At 35.9% G+C, this 9,144-nt stretch overlaps 1 long non-coding RNA gene across 1 annotated transcript; it reads right to left on the minus strand.

Moving 5' to 3' along the window:
- Nucleotides 1–265: 265 nt before the first annotated feature.
- On the minus strand, nt 266–8,471 carry LOC104211182 (uncharacterized). The gene is made up of 3 exons (XR_707079.2): nt 8,020–8,471; nt 2,763–2,818; nt 266–544 (listed from the first exon to the last, which is right to left on the minus strand). It is a non-coding gene; the product is annotated as an uncharacterized lncRNA (long non-coding RNA).
- Between the last annotated feature and the right edge of the window lie 673 nt (nt 8,472–9,144).

Raw genomic sequence — 9,144 nt, forward strand, 5'->3', positions numbered from 1 at the left:
ACAAAAGAAATCGATTATAATTGCACTTGACACCATGCCTAACAACACGAAATGCCAACAGTCCCTTGAAAGAAATAGTCCCAAATAGATGCAAATACTAAGTATGACAAATTGTTTTAAAACTAAGACACTTACATATTCCAATCAACCATCTATGCTAAGTTAACATTGACAGACTTCAAATGGGGAATAAACCGATCAACCTTATTCAAAGGAGTACTCAAACATTGAGCAATGAAACTAATTAAGCTCAACTCAACTAAAGAAATGCGAAACAAAGAGCTAATTACCATGGTTCCACTTCAAACTTTCATACAATTTTAACACTTAAACATGAATCACTAGAGCAATTATTATTACAAATCTATTACGTTTAAGAAAAAAAATAAGAGGAGAAATGGACAAGAAGCTAAATAAACCGAGCAGAATATGAAAACCAAGCTTCAAACAAATAGCAGTTTTTATTGAACTTCAACAGAAACAAACTTTCCATACAAAAGCCACATTCACAGCTTCAATTTCCATTCAAAGTTCAAAGAGATACCTGGAGATTGAAAGAAAAAGAAGTGAGGAAAGCAGTAGACAGCAGCAGAACCAGAACTTCAGCAGCAAGAAATAATCAGTAAAACCAATTTCAAACCAGAAACATGATGTGCAGCAGTCTAAAAAACACGGTTCAATCGAATAATAACCCAGCAAACTTCAAACCAAACTTTTACAAGACCCAAATTCAATCCATTTCCACCCCAGATGAATCAGAAATTGTTTCAGAAATTTTAAAAAAAACTTCAAAAATCATAGAAGAAGTTCAATGAAACAGTGATTTTATTGAAATTTTCAGCCATTTTTGTTTTCTCTGGATTATGTCTCTACTTCCTGACTTGAGTGTCAAGTTAAGGTGCCTTTATAGGCAAGCTACTAGGGCAACCTAAAGAAAATCAGGTTTGCACTTTGCACCTTCTAAAATTTTCATTTTAGCCTAAGTGCCCCTGTTGTAAATTTCAGCATTTCAGAATAGTCCCAAACCCCAGCTTCCTAGAAGCTTCCTATTCAGTTATTCAAAGATTCCTTAGGCCTAAGTTCCTAAACTACCCCTTAAGCACCTGGAAATCACCCCTGGTCCAGGCAGAGATATGGGTCAAATTGACCCAATTTGAAGTGTTGATGGGTCAAGTTTGACCCAACACTTAAAAGGCCCCTACGAAGGATTCAAAAATGACATCGAAGGCCCAAACAATATCAAAAGCTCATTTGAAAATTAGAAGAACAAAATTACTTGATTTTTTCATAACTAAACTAAGCTCAACTGACTGATCTTCTTTTAAATTAAAACAATGAGCTACAAATAAATCACATATTCGAATTAACCTGAGCCAATTATATGACTGGAAAAACATAACAGAACTTGAACGGGCAATATGCATAAACTAAAACGGAATTTACAAGAACTTCTACAAGAAAATTTGAAAAGCTCACGGAATAAATACAAACACCATATAAACACATAAACTTATAATCAATGCTTTAATATTTTACCAAATTCAAATCAAGAAATCCAACTAAGGAAAGACTGGAGGAAAAGGAGAGGGACAAAGAAAACGAACAGAAAAGAGAAGAAGCAGAAAAATAGAAAAAGAAAAAAAAGTGAAGAAAATTCCTACTAAAGCCCGGACAGTGGAGAATGGAACCTGAATCTTCAAATCTTCGAATTTTTGGCCAAATCTGATATTAATCGTGTGTTCTTGTAAAGAACATACAAATAATGTCATATTAGACCTAAATGTTTCACAAAAACTCGATTTGGGATTTTTTGAATTTTAGGGTTCATCTTCAAACCCAGATTCGACGGGTCTGGTGAAGATTCGAGGGAAACCAATCAGGGATTTAGAACGAGGGAGTCGTGGTGGTCTTGTAGTATCAATTTGGGATGGATTGGGAGACGGCACCGCCACCGGAGGAAACTAGGGCGGCGCTAGGGTTGAGGTTTGATCTCTGAAGAAAAAGGCAATGAAAGAGATGAGTTAGAGTGGGGGTAGGCGGATTCGGACACTTATATGTGACAAAGACCCCAGTTCCTGGCCTTCTGATCACGCAGGATCAACGGCTCAGATCGAGAACCTGGGAAACGGGGTCGTTTGGTCAGCTGAACGGGTGGACCGGGTATTGGGGGGAAGCTGGGCCGGACTCGAGCGGGTACGGGGAATAAGTTCATTTGGGTCTGCCCAAATGACCCAAATCACAGCCCCTTTTTATTTGACTTTTTCATTTTTAATCAATTTTTCCTTTTCAAATTAAATCAAATCCTAAATTACTCTTAAACTAAATATTTTACCAAATTAAGCTAATTACTCAAAATAATACTTACCACAACTAATTAATTCCAAATTAAAAGAAATTCAAAGTTAAGTAAAATGCAAAAATGAGTCATTTTTGTGATTTTTTCTATTTTTGTCAAACAAATTAATTTACTAATTAATCTAAGATGTAAAATTAAGTCCTATATGCAAATGTATTACATTTTTTGTATTTTTCATGAATTAAACAAAAGTAACGTGCACAGACAAATGCAAACAATTAACGAAAAATGCCACAAAAATCCACGAAATTACAAACAACGAAAAGAAATTATTTTGTTTTGAATTTGTGGGAGTAATTCATATAGGGCAAAATCATGTGCTCACAGGTAACAACTGTAAATCATTCCAAAGAGTTGAAATTAAAAAAGATAGAATTGCTGAGTTGCTTTTCACATGTAAACTCACCAGGTGCCTTGGTTGTGACAAGGTTGGATTAGCAGTATAACATGATGATGCTGTTGCTGATGAGGGAACAAGAAAGTGTAAAACTGGGTTTGTTAGTGAATTTGGAGCTTGTGCTATAAAGGGCAGCAAAGAAAGCAAAAGTAGTAGAGATGATGCGTCACGACCCAATTTTATTATAGGTCGTGATGGCGCCCAACACCATTGTCAGGCAAGCCAACGCGAAAATATTAATAAGTTCTCGTTTTAGTTTACCAAAACAAGTATAACAATTACTTACTTTGAAGTTAAAACAAGTGATAATTAGTAACGTACCAAAAATAATTATACAATCCTCAAAAGAATAGTCTACTAATGTGTGTGCCAAGACCTGGTGTCACAAGTATGTGGGCATCTAATAGAATATACAAAAGAGTAAATCTATCCTACTGTCTGAAATAGAATAGACAGCCAAAAGTAAAGAGAGACTCCATCAAGATGATGAACGGCATAGAAAGGGAGCAGCTCACCGTGGAAGTCTCGGACTATGATCAAGAACGCGCACCAGACTGGTATCCAAATGTAATTGCCTCAGATCATGTACAATTAAGTACAAAAACGTAATATGAGTACATAAATAATATGTACTCAGTAAGTATCCCGCCTAATCTCGAAGTAGAGACGAGAGGTCGACTTGATACTTACTAGGGTCAAATAATATAATAAAGTGTTATGCTAAGCATGGATGTCATAAATAAATAATAATTTATAGCAAAAAGTGATCGGTCATGTCCTAGATAATATCACAGCTAGCCATTTATATTTCAGAGCATCTAACAAAGTAAGTCATGAATAAGATTTCACATAAATATCATGCGCACGTTATGCCGAGGTCGTACGGCTCGGTCCAACAGAAAAGAAACTGTGCACTGCCAGAAGGTCGAATGGCGCGGACCATAGATGCATCTATTTCTACCGAGACGATCGGCCCAATGCACAAATATCAATTATCATTAAGAAAATGCATAAAAGGCGCATTTATATTCAAATAATTCATACAAGTGTTCAAGAAAGTGCATACGTTCACATATGTTCATTTCCAAATCTCTAGCATATCCTAAGTGATCTTATTAGCATGAAAGGATATAAACAATCACAAATATGGCATGATACGGGTCCTAACTACCCAGACAATTAACATAATAGTGGCTACGCATGGACTCTCGTCACCTAGTGCATACGTAGCCCCCGCATTTAGTGGCAAATTATTCAATTATTTCACCTATGGGGACAATTCCCTCTTACAAGGTTAGAAATGAAACTTACCTCGCTTCACGACCTACTTTTCGGTCCAAGCTTAAGCCCAAATCCTCAATTTGGTGCCACACACGCCAAAACTATCCAAATAGCATAGAAACTAATCAATATAGGCTTAAAAGTTCATATCCCAACCATTAGGGTGATTCCCCAACCCAAATTACAACATTCCTAAAATTCGACCCCGAGCCCACGTGCCCGGATTCTGAAACTTTTTGAAGAAAGTTGTTACCCATAGCCTAAGGATCAAGAATATATGATTTTTATTCCATTCCATAACAAATTTCGTAGTTAAATCTTGTCTTTATCAAAACCCTAGGTTTTCACTCAAATCCCATGATTTTCACTAATTTTAGTGTGTTAATCTACCCAAAACCCAAGTATTAAACTCACATTAAGTAGAAATAACTTACCTCACAATGTTAGGTTGAAATCCCCTCTTTGAAACCTCCCAAATCGCCAAGTGTAGAAGTTAAATGAAATAAATGGCCTAAGTCCCATTTTTAAAAGTTGTGCCCAGGCCTCTGATGTTGCATTTGCGACACCAGGTTCGCAAATGCAACAAAAGCCTCGCAAATGCGAAATCTGGGCTTATGCTGCTGTATCGCAAATGCGACTGAGGATTCGCAATTGTGACTTCTGATGGGATCGCAAATGCGGAACTCTGCCTGGGTCGGGCTCCTTCGCAATTGTGAAGCCCTCCTCGCAACTCGCAATTGCGAGATCTGCTGCAACAACCAAAAACACCAAAAATCTAGTGTGCTCTACTCCCAACCTATGCCCAAAACTCACCCGAGCCCTCGGGGATCCACTCCGAACACTCGTACAAGTCCAATAACATTGTACAAACTTGTTCAAGCGATCAAATTGCCGAAATAACATCTAAAACTACGGATTCAAAACCAAAACGCATGAAATCCTTAAGAACATTCAAATTCTTATTTTTACAACCAGACGTCCGAATCACGTCAAATCAATCCCGTTTCTCACCAAATTTCACAGACAAGACTTAAATGTTATATTGGACATGTACCGGGCTTTGGAACCAACATACGGACCCGATACCAACATGATCAAGCGTTATTCAATTTCATTAAATCCTTAGAATTTCAGTTTAACAATTTCTAACAAAAATTCATTACTCGGGCTAGGGACCTCGGAATTCGATTCCGGGTATACGCCCAGGTCCCATATTTTCCTATGGACCCTCCAGGACCATCAAAACACAAGTCCAGGTCCATTTATTAAAAATGTTGACCAAAGTCAAACTTAGCCTTTTAAGAAAATCTTAGGGAATCAAGTGTGCCTATTCCAACCCAAACTCTTCCAAATCCCGAACCAACCATCCCCGCAGGTCATAAATTAGTTAAAGCAAGCGAGGGAAGTCTTATTTAGGGGGACGGGGTTCTAAAAATCAAAATGACCAGTCGGGTCATTACATGATGATCAGATTGAAAGGAATGTGAATCAGATTAGCAATTATAGCTATGGTGAAGCTGAGGCATTGACTGATGAGATAGAGCAAGAGTCTTAAACTGTTGGGAGGTCCTATGGATCAAAGAAATCACCCATAACAGTCGAGATGATGTTCGTATCTATCGATCGAGTTTGATTCACTTCAATCGAACTATTTTGCTTTTTTGGTTTTGTACTTAGGTTCTAAGAGGTCGTTTGGTAGGAGGTATTAGAAAAAATAATGCAAGCATTAGCTCTATGCATTACTAATACCTTGTTTGGTACATTTTTCAACTTATGTATGACTAATACTTCTATTAGTTATACATCATACTTGGTATTATCCTATGTATAAGTAATGCATAGAAAATCATGGAATTAGTAATACCAATGCTATTAATGCATACATTAGTATGGCTAAAGATAGAATTGTCCTTAAAGTCCCTTAAAGCTAGAGAATATGAAGTGCATTTTTGTAAACAACTATTTTTCTTAAAAATTATGCAATGCATTATAATTTTAATACATCACACCAAACAATAGATAAGAAATAATATTTGCATAACTAATGCTCACATGCATTACTAATACATGCACCTTATTCCACACCATTCTTATACACCCTACCAAACGCCCTCTAAGGGTTTTGTGGTGTTTTTAGACCTTATGAAGTAAGATTTTTTAAAATTGTGCATGACTGTGGTTAGTCTAAAAAACTTATGAGGATTTTGATATAAGAAGATGTCACGACCCATTTTCTGAACAAGCCATTGTCACACCTCCCTTTTTACCAACCGAGAGGGAGATATAAGGGGATTTTTTCAATTTAAGTGACATTAATCGAAATGAGATTATTTTATTTATTTTATCAAAGTCGCCACTTGGAATAGTTTATTTGGTGTCCCAAGTCACCGGTTTGTTTTAAATCCCAAATCGAGGAAATTTCGACTTTACTTTATAAGTCTACGAACCAGAAATTCTAAGTAAGGAATTCTGTTAATTCGGGAGAAGGTGTTAGGCATTCCCGGGTTTCGTGGTTCGAGCACAGTCACTTGAACTATTAAAATGGCCTAATTATCTGATTTACTACATGTTTTAAAACCTATTGTGCATTTTTAGCTTTATAACCGCTTTTAATTGTTTTTAGGGAGACTCAGTGCTATTTAAAACACGTCTTGAACCACGCTACATGAAATGCACCCGCAGTTCGCGACACGTTCTATTTAACATTGTTGAAGATTGAAATTGGGTCACATGAAATGTATACCCGATTTTTTTTTAAAAAAAGGCAACTACGTCACGGGAACCGTACCCGTAGCTATGATGAATTATTTAAAGAAATGCGCCTAAAGCAACTACGAAGGTTCAATTTTAATAGCAACATTTGTGAGGGACATGGATGATTTAATTTATTTATGGCACACCTCAAACTTTTTCTATAAGTGTTAGCTTAATTTATATGAGGGTCATGAGAAGTATGGATACACAATCATTGTGAGAGAAGGTTGTAGTTTGGCTATCATTATTATTAAAGCATAATTTATACCTTGAACTTATTAAAATGTTTCAACTTAATATATTGCTAACATTTAATACTTAGATCATTTTGGGAGAATCGATGGTTAACGGGCACACTTACTGCCACAACGTTGATCCAGTAATTCAAATATCAAGATATTAGCCACCTTGTCATATGAAACGAATGTATGCGTTTCAACTTTTTTAAAGAATGTCCTAATAAATTATCTTCATCCTTATTAACCAATCCAATCACATGGGATGGTTCACTTGCTTTTTCATCCATGTGACTCATCAATACTAAAGAAATCTCTAAAAAAAAGAACATCTGAAGTTTATCATTTTCCAATTCCAACAAAACGACTCATAAAGGAAACGACAAAATATTATTGAAACAAAAACATGAACTCATTCAAATCTAGTTACCTACAATGCAGAGGAGCAAACATAACTTATTGACATTTAATAGCTATACAAAATTGATATTTACGTGTGGTCATTCATGTAGAGAAAACAGAATAGCATATTAGGTAACGAAATAGCCACTATTCCGTAAAGAGGAAGAAGGAAGGTCCTTTGCTACAAATTTAGCTAACGATGGCCAAATCTGCCTCCTTTGTAACAGGCTAAGATTTATTGCAAAGCCATGGTTTGTTTACGGTTAAACCAAGAAACATGAATAACCCTTAATAAAAAAAACACTGGAGGTTCATTTAGAATTAAACATGTCAAATCGAAGCACCAGAATACATAAAAACACTTGATTAAACCTGGGTCAACTTATGAGAATTCATTTTAGGGGTTCAAATTCAATTAATCTCATATGTGATGCTTCCAAATATACAAGTAAACTCATAATCTTGTACTAAACAGCACATTAGGGAATGAAAGTCACAGGAGAGCAACAATAAATCTGGATTTCATAGAAGATAAGAGAAAAGAAATTTGATTATTCTAACACACAAAGAGATACAAGTTCGCGTGCGTGTACCTAATGCTCAAAGTGAAGTGTAGAATAGCCAAGCAAAAACGAATGGAGCTCAATCAGTGAAAGAAGAAACAACAGCAGCAAACCCAGATTCTTCTTCTTCTTTTCTTTTTTTTAGAATTTCTAAAGCTTTTGTAACCCAGATTTTCGAAGCTCTCGCGGATTCAACAATCAACCATCAATTTTGGAGAGTCTAAATACTCTTACAATCCCAGAAAATAACCAGCCAATCAACTGAAATTCTTTTTTTTTTCCAGAATAGTTGAGTGAGAGATGAGTGAGGTTAGAGAAGGGGATTTTAGAGGCAGTTCATTCTCTGTTGCTTTCTATCTCGGCGACGACAAGGATTCAAGGGGGAGGGGTTCTGTTCGTTGGTGCCCCTGTTTTGAGAAGATGATGATGAACATCGAGAGGGAGCACCGCTTTTCTCTATGTAGGGGTCTAGGTCTAAAAAATGTGATGATGTATTCTTTCTATATCTGGGTTTTATTATAGGATAAGGGGTTTGGGTAGGTTAGGGCAATGGACTTGGGCTAAAGAATTGGACTTGGGGTAGTTAATGATAAATTTTTATAAAGCACTATTTTTTAGTAGTAATTAGCCATTTATAGATACCATTTGCTATATTATAGATACATTATTTGTGGTTATAAGATATATTTGATGTATTTAAGTTATTGTGTTCATGAATACAGTAGCAAAAATAGGCGTGAATTAGGAAAATCTAGCTAATCAGTTGTTGTATTCGAGTGTATTCGATTGTATTCATGCAGTAAAACATGGGATTACAGTTGGACAGATTATTGTATTCGACTGTATTCATGACGTGAAATAGAGGATTACACTGTTTTTAAAACGGAAAGTGAATCAATTAACATAATATACTCCTAATGAAATACATGGAATACAACGAGATATATTGAATTACAATGAAAAAAAGAAAATAAATACAATAAAATACATGAAAATACAGCGTGATAATGTTCTACAATTGTAATTGCAACGTAAGGACGAAGAATCTGGCTCTCTCTTAAGGACGCTATCAAAGAGAAGTTCACAGTCCTTGATAATGTTCAATGGTTCGAAGTTCTTGAAGGCAAGCAAGGAAGATCTTCTGCAATTGTAATT

This window comes from Nicotiana sylvestris, chromosome 12 (genome assembly GCF_000393655.2).
Source record: "Nicotiana sylvestris chromosome 12, ASM39365v2, whole genome shotgun sequence".
NCBI lineage: Eukaryota > Viridiplantae > Streptophyta > Magnoliopsida > Solanales > Solanaceae > Nicotiana > Nicotiana sylvestris.